This window comes from Mus musculus, chromosome 3, assembly GCF_000001635.26.
Source record: "Mus musculus strain C57BL/6J chromosome 3, GRCm38.p6 C57BL/6J".
Classification (NCBI taxonomy): Eukaryota; Metazoa; Chordata; class Mammalia; order Rodentia; family Muridae; genus Mus; species Mus musculus.
Window position 1 is genome coordinate 118,441,903 of NC_000069.6, and position 9,664 is coordinate 118,451,566.

Consider the following 9,664-nt stretch of genomic DNA (forward strand, 5'->3'; position numbering starts at 1 on the left):
TGTAAAGATACCGAAGGTTGATACTCTTCTTTCCACAGTGTAACCTTCCTTTGCAGAGACACAGAATGTGCTCCTGGGTGCTTATTTTCTTCAGATATAAGTATTTCCTAGTCTCTTACCCCCACAAAATTCAAAATTTCATGAGTTTAGGATAGGCATGAAGTAACTTCACAATTTAGTTGCTATGATAAATATCTCTGCCATATAATACAACTCCCAGATTTTACTTATGAAGCCCTCCTGCCATAGAACCGAAAGAACATCTTCATGGCAGCCTGGATAATATGCTGAACTTGTATGTAGTTCCTTCTTGAAGCCATGCTTCTAAATACACATAATTACCATGTGGCATGTTGCTGACAACATTGCCCTTTGTAATATCTGATATCAGTTCCTATAGTTTTTATACACATCATACTTCTTACCCAATTTCATGCAACTCTAAATGTGTTAAGCTCACAGAACTTCTATACAGGTGTAGATGCACCAGATATTTGAAAAGATCTGTAGTGTGCTTAGACTTAAGGATTTTCAAAGTCTGGGCAAATTTTATAGGCCGATTTTTTTTTTAAATGGAGAAACTTCTTTTAATGGCTCTCTATTTAAAGTTTTTCCTCTAATTGCAAGTGTTTTTACTAAATCAGCAACATTTAACCACAATGAAGTCAATGTATCAAACTTTAGAATGAAAGTGCTAGTAGGAAGATTGGACTGGTAAATATTTTGCATATGGAGAGAATTTAAAATAAGGTTATTAGCATTGATACAATGATGTTTGCATACAAAAGAATATAAATAAAATCATGTGACTATACATGCATGTGTGTGTGTGTGTGTGTGTGTGTGTGTGTGTGTGTGTGTGTGTGTGTGCTGAGAGATTGGGTTTTGCTGATGTGGCTCCAACTGGCCTCAAATTCAAGATTCTCCTGCCTCATCATTTCAGATTCTGAGCTTATGGGCATGAACCACTCACCTAACTTAAAAATCCATGTTTAATGTACAATATAAAATTATAATTACTCTCCTTATGTTAGATTTTGTAGGTATTTCAAAGCTTTCTTGCTGAATAAAGGGAGACAGATTGGCTCTTGGAATAGATCAGAGTCAAAATAAAATGCTCACTTTTACAAAGCGCTTGCTTACTTCTGCTGTGCTATTTATGGCAGGTGCATGGGGCTCTGCCACAGGAAGGCATATGCAGACTACCTGCCTTGGCATTCTTGGAGCTTTGAGGGTGATTCCTCTGTATGTGGTCATCCAACTTACAAAAATGAAAAGTTTTGTTATTATAGATAAAAGATTGCTGTCTCTGGCCAGATAATATATCTCAAGTGGATACCCACTAGGAAAAGGCATGGAGTAAGTAGGTATATATATATATATATATATATATATATATATATATATATATATATTGCCAAGACAAAAGAATGCTAGAAAAGTTTGTTTGTTATATGATAACTGCAAATAATTATACTCGTTAATTTTCTAATTTTAAAACAAATCAAAATTTAAAAATTGGGACTGTAAAGGAAAAGAAAAGAAGGAAAAGAAAGAAAGCAAGATTAATGTTCTCATCCTATTTACATTGATGCAGTATTTAAAGCAACACAGTGGCCACTTTGGCTGAGAGAGTGACCACACCTAAAACAATCACGTTTCTGTGAACAAAAAGATGTTTTAGAGAGTCATGTAAATTTGCTCAAAACCAGAATATGTTAAAATGTGGAAAGGATAGCTTTCAATCCTCAAACCAGCTAATTAAGGTGCCTCTGAACAGCGTACAGTTTTAAGTTAACAGTAATTAATACAGCCAGCTTGGAACCTTGGGAAGCTAAAGCCAGTGAGTGCTTTTTGGTTCACTTGAGAGGATGCAGTTTGATTGCTGGCGCCAGTAAACAGGTTGGGAATTGTCAACATTGTAATTAGCAGCAAGTTCCTGGATTCTCAGCCTGCCAGACTAGTGGGCTGGTGCCTAGAGCAGTGGCCCCATGGGGGAGAGGGAAAAACAAAGGAAGGGAATTTGAGCAACCTTGTCATGCTCTGCCAGCATATGCCACTCGACCAATGTTGTTCTTGGCAAAGGTCTATTTTAAGACATCTAGCAGTGGTTTCCACAAAATATGAAAACTCACCATAGCAACCAAAATGGCAAGCGTCTCTAGGAACGTTCTCTTGATTGGATATCAGGTCAAACTGCATTCGGAGTTATATTGCTTTATGTGTACAGTCCTCTATGCTGGGTGCACCATGTCTATTAACAGTCTGATTAAAAGGGTTAAAATCTGTTTTGGCAGCAATCCTGAACTCGCCTGCGGAAAAGCCATCAAAGACTAAGGTTATGCAAACCTTATTAACCCTTTATGCAGTACAAATAAAAAGGAAATGTCAACTTTAATATCACCGAGAATCCAATCTTCAGGACTTAAATCATAATTTATGTGTAGTATTCTTAATTTAATGCGATGTGATCATTGTGGAGAAGAGCAATCCGACTTAAAATTTTAGCAGCATTTAGACTCTCTTTAAGACTAAAAGTACATTTATAAAGTTTATATACAATATTATAGGAAGGGTTTAGAAGAAGGAAAGGGAAGGGGGATATAATATTACTTTATAAATTCAACAAAAATGTCAAACATAAAAAATACCCAATTAAAACAAAGTTTATATACAGTTTCAGTCCAAGTGAACAATCAGATCGATTTATGAAATGCATATATGTTACCTTTTTATCGTGTGTTTGTGTGTGTGTGTGTGGTGTGTGTGTGTGTGTATGTGTGTGTGCGTGTGTGTGTGTGTGAAGTTTCACCTGACTTATGGATTTAGGGCAGCAAAGAATATGTCACCTCTGGCTAGTCAAAGATTAAGTCTTCCTCCCTTGTGAAAGTACAGTAAGAAATACATTTACTTTGTAAGTTAATTTTACCTTTCAGTCCATAAAAGCTCAGGGTATTTTTTAGCAGTGCTAAAAATTCACATAGTTATCCCCCTATCTCACTACTTGAGAGCTGGTGAGATAGCTCAGTGAAGTGCTTGCTTCATCCTGGGATGGGTGTAGTAGAAAAATTTAGTAATCCCCGTCCTGGGAAGGCTGGAATAGGTGAATTTTCGGTGATCCCTGGCCCATCAGCCCAGTCCACTGGATTAGTTCCAGGCCAGTAAGAGACACTGTCACACAAAATAAGGCGGATGGTGTCTGAGGAACAGGAACGACATCCAAAGTTAATATTCAGTTTCCTCATGGATAGGCATGTGCACACACACACACACACACACAACTGTGCACACACACACAACTGTGCACACATGAGCACACACACACACTCCCAAATGCTTAGAATCCTTAGAATATCCTCGTTGACATTCTGTTTTCATTAAAATATGTGAAGGAAACTTCACAGAGAAAACAAGTTGGATAGAGACAAGCAAAATAGCATTCTCTACTGTAAAATCCTTTTAAAAAGCACATTAAGTGGATCAATGTGCTATGTTAAGCAGTTGTTATGTGGTAATTTCTCCAGGTGGATTATAAGATCTGAAAATCTGAACACCACACACACACACACACACACACACACACACACACACACACACACACACAGGGCTGGATAGATCTGTCACCCAGGTGTCTGGCATGATCATTTAGCAGACTCCTTTGTGGGCAGAAGGATTACTCATATTTGTTGGAAAGAGCACAGTTCCCGATCCTTCTCTCCAGCAGAAGCCACATCGGAGGCAATGAGCAGCATGATTCGTATCCACTCTGAGGAAGGCTTCACAATTATTTATTGTTTTCAGCAAAATTAGACGCTTACAGGTGGTCCCATAATGTGCCTCCAGGCATGCAACCTGCTGTAAAATTTTAAGTTACATTAACTTAGCAGTATGTGTCTCACTCATAACAGCAGTTCGGTGTATGTAGGAGAGAGTGGAGATGAGAACACAAAGGAAGCCTGCCCTGCTTCCAGACCCCCCTTCTGTCTGCGGTTAAGAAGGACTTCCAAGCAGGGTCACTAGGATGCTATGGTGGGCAGAGACTGCCTAGAGGATCAGACAGGTGGTGGCAAGCACAAAAATCTCATTTGCATCTTACAGGCGGTATTGTGGTTACTGTGTCAATATTTGTAAAATATGAATAGCAAAACTCTCTCTTTTGTGTTTCTTACCTTTTGTTGCTGAAATTAAGAAGCTCAAAGTGACTTCTGGTAAGCAAAGGAACTGTCGGTGGGGATGTTTCTATGATCTACCCAGAAAAACACTTGCGCTTTAGTTGTTTAAGAGGACACTGCTATTGCAAACGCTGCTCTGCCCCCACATTCTATTGTCTCTCCTGGGCATGCTGCTAAGTAGTCAGTGAGATATGAAAGTAATCCAAAACTATTTTGGCACTGAATTCCATAATTGTCCTTCCTTTCTAATGGAGTTTCTATGACTGAACGAATAGAGTTGATCACCCCTAGGTGTTTTAAGGTAAAATCTGAACTAAAGAGAAAGAAGAAACAAGGAAAGTACCTAAAACCTGTAAGTTTTTGTCCTAGCCTATAAAACTTCTCCCCAGGGTTCTAAGCAGAACAAAACACATTTTCAACCATCTCTGGACTCATTAGTATTAAATATATTACCAGTAACAGATGCTGTGACTATTTGAAAGAACACCAGTTTATCAGGAGAGTGGTGCTCACCCTTAATCCCAGGACAAGTAGAATAGAGACAGGCAGAGCTCTATGAGTTTAGTGTCAGATTGGTCTACATATTGACTACCAGGCCAGCCAGAGCTACACAGTGAGACCCCACCTCAAGGAAAAATAATGTGTGCAAAGTTGTCTACATCATTTAAGGCTCCACAAGAAAACACTCTTCCGTGTAGAAGCAGAGTTTTGCTACAATAGTAAAGGCACAGGCAAAATAATTATACTGTAGCCAATATGATGCTAATTGAGTTTATCTGCCTTAATGCAAGAACACTTGGCCTCTCCAGCCTTTACATTTTTCAACAATCCACTCTCGTGCTGAGATTGAAGCAACTTGTGCATTCAAAAGTTAGAATGTCTTTCGGAATACATCAGTATCTGTCCCACATGGTCTATTCAGGAAGCATGAATTCAGATCTTCCAACATTTATTAAGTACCTAACATATACCTGGGATTCTTTTAACTTCCAGGGTTACCATGGGATCATGAACAGGCTTTGCCCTTAAAGCATCCATGGCTTGTAAGACTTCTCAGAACGAAGCTGTTACAAGCTCTGTGGGGGATTCAAACCAATGCAAAGCCACGGCTCCCTTCCAGGGAACTTACTGTGTGCAGTTAATACAAATATTAAGTGGTATGGGCTGATTGTTGCTAGGATCTCTATTCATCAACAGACACTTACACGCCATAGATACAATGAAAACAAATGTATTTTCTAGAAACAGATTTGTCTTTTTATTCCCCTTCCAACATGCATGTGCAGTCTTTCAGAAACCAAGACAACACTAAATAGGACAAAGAGAAAGTATAACATTTTCTCTCTTGCATAAAAATCCTTATCTTTATATTAGCAGTTTTGTTATAATAACAACCTTAATTATTATAGAATCACTGCTTCTATTGATTTTATTTTTAAATCACAACTAAAGTCAGATTTAATGCAACACTGACCCAAATATTATATTCTCTGTGTAAATTCACAGTCGGAACAATTAGAACTTAGTATTAGCTATAATAATAGATACTTTTAAATAAAAGAATCATGACTTGCCTGACTCAGAAAAACCTCTTATCTGGGAAGTAAATCTCACCGTTTCCTTTACTTTGGAGTTTATTCACACTGAACTTATATAATGCTCAGATGTAACCGATATCTTTGGGGTTATGATAATGTAAATGGAATTGATTACTTCCCAGGATATAAACTTATTTTTTGATTTAATTTGTAATGATTTTGGTTACAATAGTTGCCCACATTTTATTGTGGTGTTTTGCTCCATCCGATCTTAACAAGGTTGGATAATCAGCTTGTCCTTGTATAAGATATATAATACTGAGTAGAAGGAGAAGAAGATCAAGGGAGAGAGGGAAGGGGAGGGTGGTGGGAGGGAGAGAGAGAGAGAGAGAGAGAGAGAGAGAGAGAGGAAAGAGAGTAGAGAGGAGAGAGAGAGGAAGAAAGAGAGATTCTGCTAAGTATGGATGATTAAAATTTCTCTCACTCATCTAACAGAATTCTAATTTTTTTTTTTTTTTTTTTTTTTGGTTTTTCGAGACAGGGTTTCTCTATATAGCCCTGGCTGTCCTGGAACTCACTTTGTAGACCAGGCTGTCCTTGAACTCAGAAATCCGCCTGCCTCTGCCTCCCCGGTGCTGGGATTAAAGACATGTGCCACTACGCCTGGCTCAGAATTCTAAATCTCACTACAAGAGAATACCTGTGATAGAATTCTTTGTATGTTAACAAAATTCTCACCAAATATATAATATAATATAAATATATAATATAATATAAATATATAATATAATATAAATAGCGAAAGGTACACTTCCCTAGCATGTGTACTAGAAATCCATTTACAACCATGTAATAAAAAGATACCTTAATGGTGAAAGGAGTGTTATTGGTTCAGTCATTATATTGGGTCTTTATTGTGGGAGTTTATTGAACTGAAGTCCTATGGTGTGTTCTTCAGATGAAGACCATGATATTTAATTTTTCATGTAAATACTAGATATGAAAAGTCTAGACTACTTAAAACACAGAGAGAGGACCATTGGACACGTAAACTTTATATGCCCCAGTACAGGGGAACGCCAGGGCCAAAAAATGGGAATGGGTGGGTAGGGGAGTGGGGGGATGAGGGTACGGGGGACTTTTGGGATAGCATTCTAAATGTAATTGAGGAAAATACGTAATAATAAAAAATATTAAAAAAAAAAAAACACAGCTCCCATATTCGAGGAAGAGGAGTGACAACAAAGTACAAATCGTAGACTGCCTGACAAGCGTGAGTGGGGATTCGGGTTCAATCCCCTGCACCACAAACAGACAAGAAACAAACAAAAATTAGTATTGCAGCAGCTTTTTTTCTTGCTTACGGTGTAACTTTAAATCCAATAGAATGACAAAATTGTGAAGACATTACTCTCTGTTTTAAAATTATAAGTAAGGCTGAAACTCTGTAAGTGTTTAACTGGAATAAGAAAGTTAAGTTGCCTTGGAAGTAATGTGGAAGTGACTGATTGACAAATGTAGCTGGACCTTTTCTATCTAAACTTTACTTTTCCCCCCTTAAGCGGTCTTCTTGCACATGTCAGAATAGCAACTGAGTCACACGCATGACAGAATGCCAGACTCTTTTTTGAAAACCAAGCTAGTTTTTTTTTTTTAATGATTCATTTTTATTTTATGTATATTGGTGTTCTGCCTATTTGTGTGTGAGTGTGTGTGTGTGTGTGTGAGGGTTGTGGGTGTGTGTGAGTGTGAGGGTGTCAGATATCCATCCTAGTACTAGAGTTATTCACAGTTGTGAGCTGCCATCCCAGTGCGGTGACCTGAGCTTGGGTCCTGTAGAAGAGCCTCCAGTGCTCTTAACTGCTGAGCCATCTCCAGCCCCTAATGCCAAAATCTTTAACAGAGATTTGATGATTATATTTCTTAGTTTTAAAAAAATCCAGCCTTTACTGACATGTAAGAATATAAAGCTAATGAATGACCTGAGCAGAATTCTCATGAAATACGAATAATTTACATAGCTCTTCAATATTCAACTTCTTTCAGCATATTCATATAATCACTAAGAACGCATCTCTCTAATGTTATGTCTTTACACTTACTCCTTACTAGGGAGCTAGTTGTGCCACTAAAGTGTAATTGATCTTCCCTCTAGAATATATTCCCAACGTAAGTGTAGGAGCAAAAGTCTACTTTAAAAATAGAAATCTGTCCCATTTCACAGTAAAGGTGTGCAGCACTGTCCAAACTTGAGCAGTAAGGTAAGAGCCACAGTACAGGAACATTCTATACGTACTCAATTTTGATATGGAAATGGTCAAGAGCCATGTAAGAAACCCAAGGTATTCTTACAGACAGAGGAAGAACTGTGCACTCTTTTGACAGTTAACATTTGAAGATTAAGCACTTCAGATTAACCAGAAATGATAATAGAACTGCTTCAGCGGGCCTATCATTTGACGGATTCTGTTTTTAAGTTAAATAGACACTAATTTAAAGGTTACCGTGTTAGTCCTTTAAACAAGGGGAATATTACCTGTAAGAATGATACAAATTAAGCAACAAGCAGCTTCTATTTAGGCAGAGAAGATACTTAAGATGTAGAAATATCAAAATCCTCTTACTGTTGCCTTGCAATTTTAGTGATGATTTCAACTTATTTTTTGTTGGGTAGTGTGCTTCTAGATGTTTGGTTACCATTCTGTTATTGATGTTTCATGTATTATTTTAATGTGAAGACTTTTATTTGAAACATTCTATGAAAGAAAAGATGGGTTACAAACTTCATTACTATCACAAAGTGCATCATGATCTTCTCAAGAAATTTACAGACTTTTTTTACCCTAATAATTTGGCATGTTGTAGTCCTGTACTGCCAATGACCTTATAATCATGGGTTTCAATTTAATGTAAATTATTGTCTTAAAACCTGAAAGTTATTAAGTATATGATTCTTATCAACTATAAAACAATAACAACATCTCTCTTCTGATTTCTCACAGTGTGTACAATTTGATCAAACATTTCATTAGGTAGTCTTGGTTTATGCTATTTTGAAACTCTTAATATACAAACACAGATGAAGGCTAAAAGGGAATTGTGAACAACGAAACAACTAAACACTTTGTTTTATACTAATTAAAAGTTTGAGTTTTAAATAGTTGTTTTCAATTTTGTGATTTCATATAATAAATAAAGATTTCATAATTTACTATTGAAAATATAGAGTGGATGGCATTAGAAATTACTGCTAGGATTTTAGATTCTGGGATGTAAACTGTTATAATTACAATATATATGTATATATTTATATGGTAAATAATATGATAAATAGATGCATCAAATAATAAGACTGAATTTAAAATAATTTTGATTTTAATATACTGACTATTCTAGTGCAAGGGTTGACAATCTTCCCAAATTGTTTTATTTCATTCTTTCTAATTTCATAAATAGTATTTAAATTGCGTCTCTAAAAGATTTAGTTACTTCATTAGCTTCTCTATGTGAGTCTTTGTGTGTGCTATGTTTATGTGTGAACTATGTGCGTGACTGGTGCCCGTAAAGGTCATAAGAGGGCTATAGGTCCATTGGAGTCACTGAAGGTTGTGACCTGCCATGGGGATGCTGGGAACATAGTCACAGTCCTCAGGAAGAGCAGCTAGGGCTGTGACCCACGAAGCCACCTCAGTAGTCCTATATTGCATTTTTTTCAAAAGAAAAGAGCATATGGGAGAGGTTTCGTTGTGCAGCGAAAATAATTGAATGGAATCCAAGGAAGTAGATCTGAGTAAATGTGAAAGCACACAGAGGCCACTCCCACTCCTAATGCATGCCTGTTAAGATTTGCGACTACCTTCAGGATGGTTTTGTTATAGCCCTTGTATTGACCGAAATGCTTCTATTTCTGCGACTGCAGTTCTTTCTTTTTGATCCATCTCAACTGTAATGTCA